This window comes from Myxocyprinus asiaticus, chromosome 34 (genome assembly GCF_019703515.2).
Source record: "Myxocyprinus asiaticus isolate MX2 ecotype Aquarium Trade chromosome 34, UBuf_Myxa_2, whole genome shotgun sequence".
NCBI lineage: Eukaryota > Metazoa > Chordata > Actinopteri > Cypriniformes > Catostomidae > Myxocyprinus > Myxocyprinus asiaticus.
Window position 1 is genome coordinate 10,458,758 of NC_059377.1, and position 12,597 is coordinate 10,471,354.

The 12,597-nt window shown below is 37.3% G+C and overlaps 1 protein-coding gene across 1 annotated transcript in view; it reads left to right on the forward strand.

The window, feature by feature from the left end:
* The window catches only part of LOC127425669 (DNA-directed RNA polymerase III subunit RPC7-like), a 307,967-nt gene extending 299,421 nt beyond the window's left edge, over positions 1-8,546 (forward strand). The window contains exon 9 of the transcript XR_007894648.1: positions 8,501-8,546. The gene's annotated coding sequence lies outside the window, so the exon portion shown is untranslated. The remainder of the gene's footprint in view (positions 1-8,500) is intronic.
* Positions 8,547-12,597: the final 4,051 nt, after the last annotated feature.

Genomic DNA, 12,597 nt, shown 5'->3' on the forward strand with positions numbered 1-12,597 from the left:
TAGTGCTTTATTTTTTTGTGATTAACTTTTTTAACGTTTTTTTATTTTATTTTAGCCAACATACACAATTATACTGTACATTATCCGCCCCATCTTCTTTAAACTTTTAACTTCTCTAAACTTTTAACTTTTATGTTTTGTTTGTGATTTTCTCCCCAATATAGAATGCCTAATTCCCAATGTGCTCTAAGTCCCGTGGTGGCGTAGTGACTTGCGTCAATCTGGGTGGTAGAGGATGAATCCCAGTTGCCTCTGCGTCTGAGACCATCAATCCGTGCATCTTATCACGTGGCTTGTTGAGCGCGTTACTGCGGAGATGTAGTGCGTGTGGAGACTCACGCTATTCTCTGCGGCATCCACGCACAACTCACCACGTGCCCCACCGAGAGCAAGAACCACGAACCAAAGTGACCACGAGGAGGTTACCCCATGTGACTCTACCCTCCGTCCCTCCCTCCAATTTGGTTGCTTAGGAGACCTGGCTGGAGTCACTCAGCACGCCTTGGATTCGAACTCGCGACTCCAAAGGTGGTAGTCAGCGTCTATACTCGCTGAGCTACCCAGGCCCCCATACTTTTAACTTCTTTAAAAATAGATGCAAACCTGAAATATTATTCAACAACAGAATATTTTGTTTACAAGGAATGTTCCTTGATAATATAATAGACTGGACGTTTTTAGCTTTCCAGAATTAAGCTCGTTTTTTTGTACTGTATCAATTCCTTTTGAAAACACTTCCTAATCTGTGTCAGAGATTTAATCTTCTTTTTGTGTTGTCACGTGATGTCCAGATGTTGGTTGTCTGTATTGGGGGGCGAGCTGTGTTCTGGGACATGATTTTCCCAACCATATTTCATTGAGCCCATCACCTGAAGCGGTCTGTTCATGACAGCAGACTCATTCAGGAACAGGATCCACCAGATGATCTCTTTCCTGCAGTTAATTCATATCCTTCTGTCATGCCATTCATCCTTTCAAAGGTGCTTAGAGAAGTGTGAAAGTGTATTCACACTGCATAAATGCAAATCTTAACCCAGTATGTGTTGTAGATCTTATTCATATGTTTTTAAGCATGTTAATATTTGGAGTTTTGAGATTTCAGTTTCTGTTTTTCTGAATAAGGGTTTCGTGTTAAGATTTATCTGATGGGTTCTGAATAGAAAGGAATAAACTGGTGTAATCCCATTTACAGAGAATTTGTAATTCTGCAGCCAGTTCACCCATCTGTTTGACCATCCAGATGGAAGTTTAAAAGGATATAGAGCCACACAATGCACTGTTTCACTTTTTTTTAATTTTTTTTTTTTGACTAAAAAGTCATTAGATTACAGTAATTAATTACTTTGTAATCAGATTACACCCAACACTGGTAACCACAGGTGTAATTTATCAAAATGTCCCCACAAGGATAGTAAAACCTGAAATTTTTGACACGGTGGGGACAATCAGTCAGTCCCCATTAGGAAAACAGCTTATATATCATACTAAATTATGTTTTTTGAAAATGTAAAAAGGTAAAGTTTTCTGTGAGGGTTAGGTTTAGGGGTAGAGTTAGTGTTAGGGGATAGAATATAAAGTTTGTACAGTATAAAAACCATTATGTCTGTGGAGAGTCCTCATAAAACATGAAAACCCAACGTGTGTGTGTGTGTGTGTGTGTGTGTGTGTGTGTGTGTGTGTGTGTGTGCGTGTGTGTGTGTGTTTGGAAGCATGTGACCACAAATGTGCATGTATGGGTGTGTGCATGAGACCACTCTGAGGTCTGGTGGAAAATCTCCTGCTGCAGTGGAGGAATACAGTCACTGCCTGCTGTCAACACTCAAGCTCACAAACACACCTACTGTAGTCTGGTTTCAATATCACACACACACACACAAACACACACACACACATGTTGGTTTAGCTATCCTTATGAGGACCCTCCATAGAAATAATGGTTTTTATACTGTACAAACTATAGATTCTATCCCCTAACCCTAACTCTGCCCCTAAACCTAACCCTCACAGAAACCATTTTGCACTGGCTGGTCCTCACAACGTAGGTGATCTCAGGTTTTACTATCCTTGTGGGGACATTTGGTCCCCACAAGGATAGTAAAACCTGTACACACACACACACACACACACACACGCACGCACGCACGCACACACACAGAGAGAGAGAGAGAGAGAGAGAGCAAATGCCAAAGTATGCCCCCCTGTAACATAAAGCTGTACACTACATGTTATTAAATGTTATTAGATTATTAAAGGTTCAAATCACAGACACATATAAAGGGTTCCATATGGGTTCCAGGTCCTTTAGTGTAGCTGCTCCTAGACTTTGGAACTCTCTTCCACAGAACATCCATGAAACCTCTTCCTTGCTTTCTTTCAAGAAACTGCTAAGAACATATCTTTTCTCTCTGTGTTACTCCTCTGCTTTGGCCCATGAGTTTTATTTTTTATTTGTATTATTTTTTTTTATTATTATTGTTGTATTACTGCTATTTATTGTGATATATTTGTGTTGTTGTTTGATTTGTAAAGTGACCTTGGGTTTTACAAAGGCACTATAGAAATAAAAATTATTATTATTATTATTATTATTAAAGCTAACCCTTGAGAATGAAAACAATCCATCTCATCTACAAAAGCTTTGTTTGCTTTTAAAATGTTGGAAAATACTAGAAAATAAATGCTCAGTATCAGTGGGTTGATAAAATCTGCCTTTCTTTGAAAATCTTTAAATTAATCAATTTAAGGATAAAAATGCATAAATATAATTAAATGCAGTTTTAGAATTAAGTGACTGCATCATTATTTAGAAATGTTTATGTGAGACACTAAATATAAAGATATTGTGAAGATGTTGGTTTCCGTTTTAATTTTTACACTAAAATTAGGCAATAAGGTACAAGAGACCAAACAACAATCATTATCTGTGACTGAAATGTTTCTCATGATCTTAAAAATCTTTTGATCTGAAGGCATATGCTTAAATGTTTGAAATTTGTTTTGTAGACAAAAATATAGTTGTACCAACATATTAATTAATTTCATTATAAAACTACAATTTAATAATAAAATAAATAAATAAATAAATAAAAAAAAGCAGCCAATAAGTGCCCAGCATATAGATGGGAACTCCTTCAGTACTGTTTAAAAAGCATCCCAGGGTGATACCTCAAGAAGTTGGTTGAGAAAATGTCAAGAGTACATGTCTGCAAATTCTAGGCAAAGGGTGATTACTTTGAAGATGCTAAAATATAACACAGTTTTGATTTATTTTGGATTTTGTTTAGTTACAACATCATTCCCATAGTTCCATTTATGTTATTCCATAGTTTTGATGACTTTACTATTATTCTAAAATGTGAAAAAAAAAAATTATAATAAAGAATGAGTAAGTGTTTCAAAACTTTTGACCGGTAGTGTGTGTGTGTGTGTGTGTGTGTGTGTGTGTGTGTGTGTGTATATATATAAATAAATATATATTTATTTTTTAAGGAAATGTATTAATGCCGTAAAAAAAAAAAATTCACACACACAAAAGAGCCATGCAACATGTCTTCAGTAGTTAAACACGTCATGCCCATATTTCCTTTTTTATTACTTAACTCAACATTGTGCAGTACCATGTGCAATGTAGGACAGTATATGGGACACTCATTACAACTGAATGTGTTTCAAAATGATTACTACTAAAATGATTACTGTTATAGTGAATAACAATGCAATATAAGGGTTCTTATAGGACTGACTTCTCAGCTTCAAACATTTCTTTGGCACATGAATGGGATTAGGGTTCCACATGCCTAAAAAACTCCAATCCCATCAACTGAAGTACACTCATGGGTTTTATACTATTCAGTATGATTATGTAAGGCCTCTTCTTATGAATATGAGTGAAAGAAAACTCATGTGACTACAGTCGGTGCAGTTAATAACGCAAGGAATGCGCTGAGAAGAATCTCCCATGACCATGAGGACAAGAAATGTGATGCTTGTAAAATGCGGGTAACAGGATTTTCTCATGTATGTGTGCATGGAATAAGGTTATTGGTGTTAGGATATGTCCTTAATGTCATATGTATAATATGATTTATATGGTAAGTGTACACTGGACCCCTGAACACAATATCATCTAATTGCATTAAACTGGACTGTAACAGTATAAGGATGGGCAAGGAGGAGGCGGGAACCGGCTGAACAGTCAACGTAAAATTTAATGATATAAATGAACTTAAAACAACATAAAACATAAACGAACAGACACACATGCAGTGTGGCCGCATGCGTCTCTCTCTCTCTTGAACTGGCGCCTCCGAATCCCCTTTATCTCGCTCTCCCGCTGATCAGCTGATTCATCGCCGGCCGTGCATCGTCAAGGCCAAGCCACGACCTCCTCCTCGTCACAATCCTCCCCTGCCCTATTCAGGCCGGGAAGCCGCCGGTCTGACCAACTGCCCCTCCCCCACCATCTCTGGAGGGGAGACGCTGCCCTTCCGGCCGTTCTGTCAGCCAGTGGTCCACTCCGCCTCCTGTGAACCTGGGGGAGAGATGAGCGGAGACGTGGGGAGAGGGAAAGGGTGAGCAGAGACACAGAGAGAGAGAGAGAGAGGAGAGAGAAAGAGAAGAACTTGCTCGTTGGCTCACGGATGCGCTATCGCCCGGTCCTCAACCACTCCTCCGCCCTCTGGCAGATACCAGCTCTCTCCTCTCCCAGTGGAAGGCAGCGAGTCCACCTGCCCCTGGCGGATGGAACCGCTCCTCCCCTTCTTCGGCAGACAACATCGGTTCTTCCGGCTCTCAGTGGCTTGCAGCGACCCCTCCATCCCCAGGCAGACAGCTGTGGCTGCTCCCCTGGCGCATGGCAGCGGCGAGGACCTCCTTCTCGTCACATGGACATACAGTATAGACATACAATCTAAATCTACCTGTACATTACTTCAAAATCATAGGTTATTGAGATAACCCTTAACAAATTCTTTAAAATATAACACTGCTTCATAAACATTAGGATGATTGTGATTCACTCAGTCACTCAGAAATCAGGAACAAGTTACATAAACAAATTTACTGTGTTATAATGCAGAATGAGAGGTAAAACAAACAGGTAATACAGTACTAGTATAGCAGAAGATATAAGAATGCATTAAACTAAATATGTAAATATATTTTTATAAAAAATATTTTTTCATGAAATGTATAAAAAAACAAATACATTTCATATCAATTTTATATAAACACATGTATATAAAATCTAAACAATATATAATCTAAAATGTACAATATAAAATCCTCAAATTCATGCACTTTCAGATAACAGTTAACATTAATCTTCCTTTTGTTAAGCATTTATAAAAGATAATTATTAATTAATGATCAATAAGCCATTTACAAAGGCATTATAAATAATTTATATGCAGTTATAACAACATGCATAAAAAGGGAAACTTGAATGTAAGTGGAACATGAATGTAAAATGCAATTTCAATATCAAGCAGTTTCTAACAGTGATCTTAAGGGTGATCATATGAAGTGTATCAGTGCAAGTTCTAAAATTACGCATGTGAAAGCGATAGTGTTTGCAAGAAGTGAAATCCATAGATATAGGACAGGCTTTTATCCATCCGTCAACTTGACACCTTTTTGGTCACTGTTACCAAGGTGTTACTGGGCTCAATTTACGAATACGATTGTACATGTCCCTCCTTTCTCAAGAATATTGGGGAATTACAGACATGCCATCATTTGTGTGACCAGCTTAACATTGCATGAGTGGTATACAATGGACAAAAGGAGTAAAATGATATTATATATATATATATATATAAACATTGTCAGCACAATCTTTTATCAAAATGTAATAACTTGACCTGCCTCTGAAACAACTATCCTACATGGTTGATGTCACCAAGGCTGCTTAACTGTTTCACAGGTCTGGCACTATTCTGGTATGTAACACCCACATTTCACTTTCCAATCTAGTCCCAGTGGATAAAATGAAGCCTCACTTCATTTTATCCCTTTTCATTCAGAAATATGTCACATGTGTAACATGAAGTTTATGTTGACTTTAAAAGTAAAGCTAACATTTTGCATTAATGTTCCCATTCTTAAGAGTTCACAAAGGGGTTTATTAATGACTAATAAGACATATAGAATTTTATTATAAATCACTGATATACATTGTCTTCAACAATATTGTGGTGTTCCGCAAGGATCCCTGTAAAGGCCAATTTTGTTTTATCTATATATGTTACTGCTTGGTTTTGTAATTTGAAAATACACCATACATTTAAATTGCTATGCAGATGACATACATCTATATTTGTTGTTGAATCCCAGTAATTCTTGCAAGGATTTAGACTTTGTAATAAAAAAACACCTAACAAGAACATCAAGTTTGGCCTTGAGAATCACTCCCAGTAAAATGACAAGCTTACAAGCTCCATCATGACTGGGGCAAGAATTACTGAGCAAATCTCAAGAAGACTAAAAGCTGAGTTATCTATATATTTCTAAATATAACTCAGTACATCAAAGCCAGAGAGAGTAAGAGAGACTCTTGCTGACTGCGACACTTCAAAGACAGACACACACCCTTCAAGAGATTTTCAGACAGAGGCCAGACTAGCCAGATCAGCTGTGTTTTATCTGAGAAGCGTGTTGCTAGACAAATACTTTGTTCAACATGCTTGTGAACATGATCAAACCATTTTTCCCTTTGTCACGTGAGACTGCTGAAAACAGGGGGGCGTCGCTCTGTTCTTGCAATGAGTGAGCTTGTTTCTGATTTGGCTCAGCGTGGAGAGCAGTTTAGGTTTCAGCAACATTGAGGAGGGTTTTACTGTGCTTTGCACTGCAGGAGTCAAAACAAATGTTAAACCACATTCAGCAAGGTATTTCATAGGCACTTGAGAGCTTGTATCTTTGAGCTGTTAAAGAGATAGTTCACCCAAAATTTAAATTCTGTCACATTTGCTGCAATGGAAAACATCCTTCTGCAGTGGACTACTAATAAGAACTGTTCTGTGTTCTGTTATTATATATACATACATATATATATATATACATATATATATATATATATATATATATATATATATATATATATATATATATATACACACACACACACACACACACACACACACACACACACACACACACACACACTGGCAGCCAAAAGTTTGAAATAATGTACAGATTTTGCTCTTTCGGAAGGAAATTGGTACTTTAATTCACCAAAGTGGCATTCAACTGATCACAAAGTATAGTCAGGACATTACTGATGTAAAAAAAACAGCACCATCACTATTTGAAAAAAGTCATTTTTGATCAAATCTAGACAGGCCCCATTTCCAGCAGCCATCACTCCAATACCTTATCCTTGAGTAATAATGTTAAATTGCTAATTTGGTACTAGAAAATCACTTGCCATTATATCAAACACAGCTGAAAGCTATTTGGTTCATTCAATGAAGCTTAACATTGTCTTTGTGTTTGTTTTTGAGTTGTCACAGTATGCAATAGACTGGCATGTCTTAAGGTCAATATTAGATCAAAAATGGCAAAAAAGAAACAGATTTCTCTAAAAACTTGTCAGTCAATCAGTGTTTTGAGGAATGAAGGCTATACAATGCTTGAACTTGACAAACAAACTGAAGATTTCATACAAAGGTGTACACTACAGTCTTCAAAGACAAAGGACAACTGGCCCTAACAAGGACAGAAAGAGATGTGGAAGGCCAGATGTACAACTAAACAAGAGGATAAGTACATCAGAGTCTCTAGTTTGAGAAATAGATGCCTCACATGTCCTCAGCTGACAGCTTCATTGAATTCTACCCGCTCAACACCAGTTTCATGTACAACAGTAAAGAGAAGACTCAGGGGTGCAGGCCTTATGGGAAGAATTGCAAAGAATAAGCCACTTTTGAAACAGAAGAACGAAAAGAAAAGGTCAGAGTGGGCAAAGAAACACAGACATTGGACAACAGATAATTGGAAAAGAGTGTTATGGCTCTTAACCCCATTGAGCTTTTGTGGGATCAGCTAGACTGTAAGGTCCGTGAGAAGTGCTCGACAAGACAGCCACATCTAGGGCAAGTGCTACAGGAAGCGTGTGGTGAAATGTCACCTGAGTATCTGGACAAACTGACAGCTAGAATGCCAAGGATCTGCAAAGCTGTCATTGCTGCATGTGGAACTCTTTGAAGTAGTTTAAGAAGTTCTGAAAAAAAATTGACATTTTAATTTTATTTTTTATTTTTTTTTCATATTACTAATGTCCTGACTATACATTGTGATCAGCTGAATGCCACTTTGGTGAATAAAAGTACCAATGTCTTTCCATAAGAGCAAAATCTGTACATTATTCCAAGTTTAGGCTGCCAGTATATATATATATATACAGGGTTGGGAGGGTTACTTTTGAAATGTATTCCACTACGGATTACAGAAAACATGCTGTAAAATGTCATTTGTAACGTATTCCATTAGATTACACAAGGTCAGTAACGTATTCTAAATACTTTGGATTACTTCTTCAGCACTGGTAGATTTTTTCACTTGTTTTGACTATAAAAACTCTGCCAGTACAGTAAGACAAAATACACATGTTAAAAATACATTCTCTGAAAAACCTAAATATCTAATGCAGTGTTGTTTCTAAAAGAAGATAAATCAAATTGATCTTGTTTTAAGGATTTTAAGATATCTTTACAGGAAAACAATACAAAAATTATTATCAAGAATAAGATTTTTGCCCTAATATCAAAGGTCTTACTAGAAAAAATAAATTATGATCTAACGTGAATTTTCTTGATAAAAAAAAATATGATCGTGCCTGGTAACGTGCATGTAAAATGGCTAGAAATAGCATTTTAGCTTAGCTTAAAGCTGACAATTTACACAAGGTTTATTTCTATTTCTTCTGCTCCAAACTTACTTCAAACTTACTTCCCTGTCTGCTCGTATGAATGTAGCACATCATAAAAAAGTGTTTCACCGCTGTTCAAATGCACTTTGGATCGCATCATTTATATGTATAAATGTTTTCAATCTGAAAGGACTAAATATTAAATGAAACAAATGACAATAAAATGCAAAGTAATCTCTTCGGTAATCAAAATACTTTTTGAATGTAACTATTCTAATTACCAATGATTTAAACTGTAACTGTAGTGGAAGACAGTTACTTATATTTTGTATTTTAAATACGTATTCCCGTTACATATACAGGTGCATCTCAATAAATTAGAATGTTGTGGAAAAGTTCATTTATTTCAGTAATTCAACTCAAATTGTGAAACTCGTGTATTAAATAAATTCAGTGCACACAGACTGAAGTAGTTTAAGTCTTTGGTTCTTTTAATTGTGATGATTTTGGCTCACATTTAACAAAAACCCACCAATTCACTATCTCAAAAAATTAGAATATGGTGACATGCCAATCAGCTAATCAACTCAAAACACCTGCAAAGTTTTCCTGAGCCTTCAAAATGGTCTCTCAGTTTGGTTCACTAGGCTACACAATCATGGAGAAGACTGCTGATCTGACAGTTGTCCAGAAGACAATCATTGACACACTTCACAAGGAGGGTAAGCCACAAACATTCATTGCCAAAGAAGCTGGCTGTTCACAGAGTGCTGTATCCAAGCATGTTAACAGAAAGTTGAGTGGAAGGAAAAAGTGTGGAAGAAAAAGATGCACAACCAACCGAGAGAACCGCAGCCTTATGATTGTCAAGCAAAATCGATTCAAGAATTTGGGTGAACTTCACAAGGAATGGACTGAGGCTGGGGTCAAGGCATCAAGACACAGACATGTCAAGGAATTTAGCTACAGTTGTCGTATTCCTGTTGTTAAGCCACTCCTGAACCACAGACAACGTCAGAGGCGTCTTACCTGGGCTAAGGAGAAGAAGAACTGGACTGTTGCCCAGTGTTCCAAAGTCCTCTTTTCAGATGAGAGCAAGTTTTGTATTTCATTTGGAAACCAAGGTCCTAGAGTCTGGAGGAAGGGTGGAGAAGCTCATAGCCCAAGTTGCTTGAAGTCCAGTGTTAAGTTTCCACAGTCTGTGATGATTTGGGGTGCAATGTCATCTGCTGGTGTTGGTCCATTATGTTTTTTGAAAACCAAAGTCACTGCACCCGTTTACCAAGAAATTTTGGAGCACTTCATGCTTCCTTCTGCTGACCAGCTTTTTAAAGATGCTGATTTAATTTTCCAGCAGGATTTGGCACCTGCCCACACTGCCAAAAGCACCAAAAGTTGGTTAAATGACCATGGTGTTGGTGTGCTTGACTGGCCAGCAAACTCACCAGACCTGAACCCCATAGAGAATCTATGGGGTATTGTCAAGAGGAAAATGAGAAAAAAGAGACCAAAAAATGCAGATGAGCTGAAAGCCACTGTCAAAGAAACCTGGGCTTCCATACCACCTCAGCAGTGCCACAAACTGATCACCTCCATGCCACGCCGAATTGAGGCAGTAATTAAAGCAAAAGGAGCCCCTACCAAGTATTGAATACATATACAGTAAATGAACATACTTTCCAGAAGGCCAACAATTCACTAAAAATGTTTTTTTTTATTGGTCTTATGATGTATTCTAATTTTTTGAGATAGTGAATTGGTGGGTTTTTGTTAAATGTGAGCCAAAATCATCACAATTAAAAGAACCAGAGACTTAAACTACTTCAGTCTGTGTGCATTGAATTTATTTAATACACGAGTTTCACAATTTGAGTTGAATTACTGAAATAAATGAACTTTTCCATGACATTCTAATTTATTGAGATGCACCTGTATTTCGTTACTCCCCAACCCTGTATATATGTATATATATATTTTTTTCTTTCTTTTTTTTTTTTTTTTTTTTTACAAATTATGGCAACCATTTTTAAACTATAGTGGTAATAAAAGTATGTGAACCCTTTGGAATTAGCTAGTTTACTGCATAAATTGTTCAGAAAATGTGATCTCATCTTCATCAAATTCACAAGTATAGACAAAACACAATGTGATTAAGCTAATAACACACAAACAATTATAATATTCCATGTCTTTATTGAACACATCCCACTAAACATTCACAGTGCTGTGTAAAAAGTAAGTGAACCCTTGGATTTAATAACTGGTCGATCCTCCTGTGGCAGCAATAACCTCAACCAAGCATTTCCAGTACCTGCGGATTAGACCTGCACAAAGTTTATAGGAATTTTGGACCATTCTTCCTTACAGAACTGCTTCAGCTCAGCTATATTCTTAGGATGCCTGGAGTGAACAGCTCTCTTGAGGTCATTCCAGAGCATCTCTATTGGGTTTTGGTCTGGGCTCTGACAAGGCCATTTAAAAAAGTGGATTTTATTTTTTTGAAGCCATTCTGTAGTGGATTTAGTTCGATGTTTAGGGTCATTGTCCTTCTGCATCACCCAACTTCTACTGAGCTTCACCTGGCGCACAGCCACCCTGATATTATCCTGTAGGATATCTTGATAACCTTGGGAATTCAGTTCTCTCTCGACGATGGCAAACAGTCCAGGCCCTGAAGCAGCAAAGCAGCCCCAAATCATGATGCTCCCTCCACCATACTTCACTGTTGGGATGATGTTTTCATATTAGTATGGGGTGACCCACTTAGTGTTGCGTGTTCTTCCCAAACAATTCAACCTTGGTTTCATCAGTCCACAAAACATTTTCCCAGTAGTGTTGTGGTGTGTCAAGGCGGTATTTGGCAAACTTCAGGCATGCAGCAATGTTTTTGTTGGGAAGCAGGGGTTTCCTTTGTGGTGTTCTGCTATGGACACCATGCCTGTTTAATGTTTTCTGTATAGTAGATGCATGAACAGAGATGTTAACCAGTTCCAATGATACCTTAAATTCTGTAGCTGTCACATTAGGGTTCTTTTTACTTCATTGAGCATTCTGCGGTGTGCCCTTTGAGTCATCTTGGCTGGACAGCCACTTCTTGGGAGAGTAGCCACAAAACTAAATCATCTCTATTTATAGAAGATTTTTCTAACTGTGGACAGATGAATATCTAAGCTCTTCGAGATAACTTTGTAACCCTTTCCAGCTTGATGCAAAGCAGCAATTCTTGATCGTAGGTCTTCTGAGATCTGTTTTTTGCAAGGCATGGTCCATGTGAGCAGATGCTTTTTGTGAATAGCAAACTCAAAATGCTTGAGTGATTTTTATAGGTCAAAGTAGCTCTAACCCACATGTCTAATCTCGTTTCATTAATTGGATGCCAGGTTTGTAAACTCTATATTATGTAATTAGCTTTTGTAGACTTCATTAGCCTAGGGGCTCACATACTTATTCCAACCTACACTGTGAATTTTTGAATGATGTATTAAATATGTACAAGAACAACACAATAATTTGTGTATTATTAGTTAAAACAGATTGTGTTTGTTCATTATTGTTACTTAGATGAAGATCAAACCAGATTTTAAGAAAAAATTATACATAAAAGCAGGTAATTCCAAATGGTTCACATACTTTTTCTTACCACTGTATTTGGATCCTGGTATCTCAGCTATTTTTCCAAACATTTTCAATGGGACTGTATACATCCCCACCTACTGTACACTGGAGTC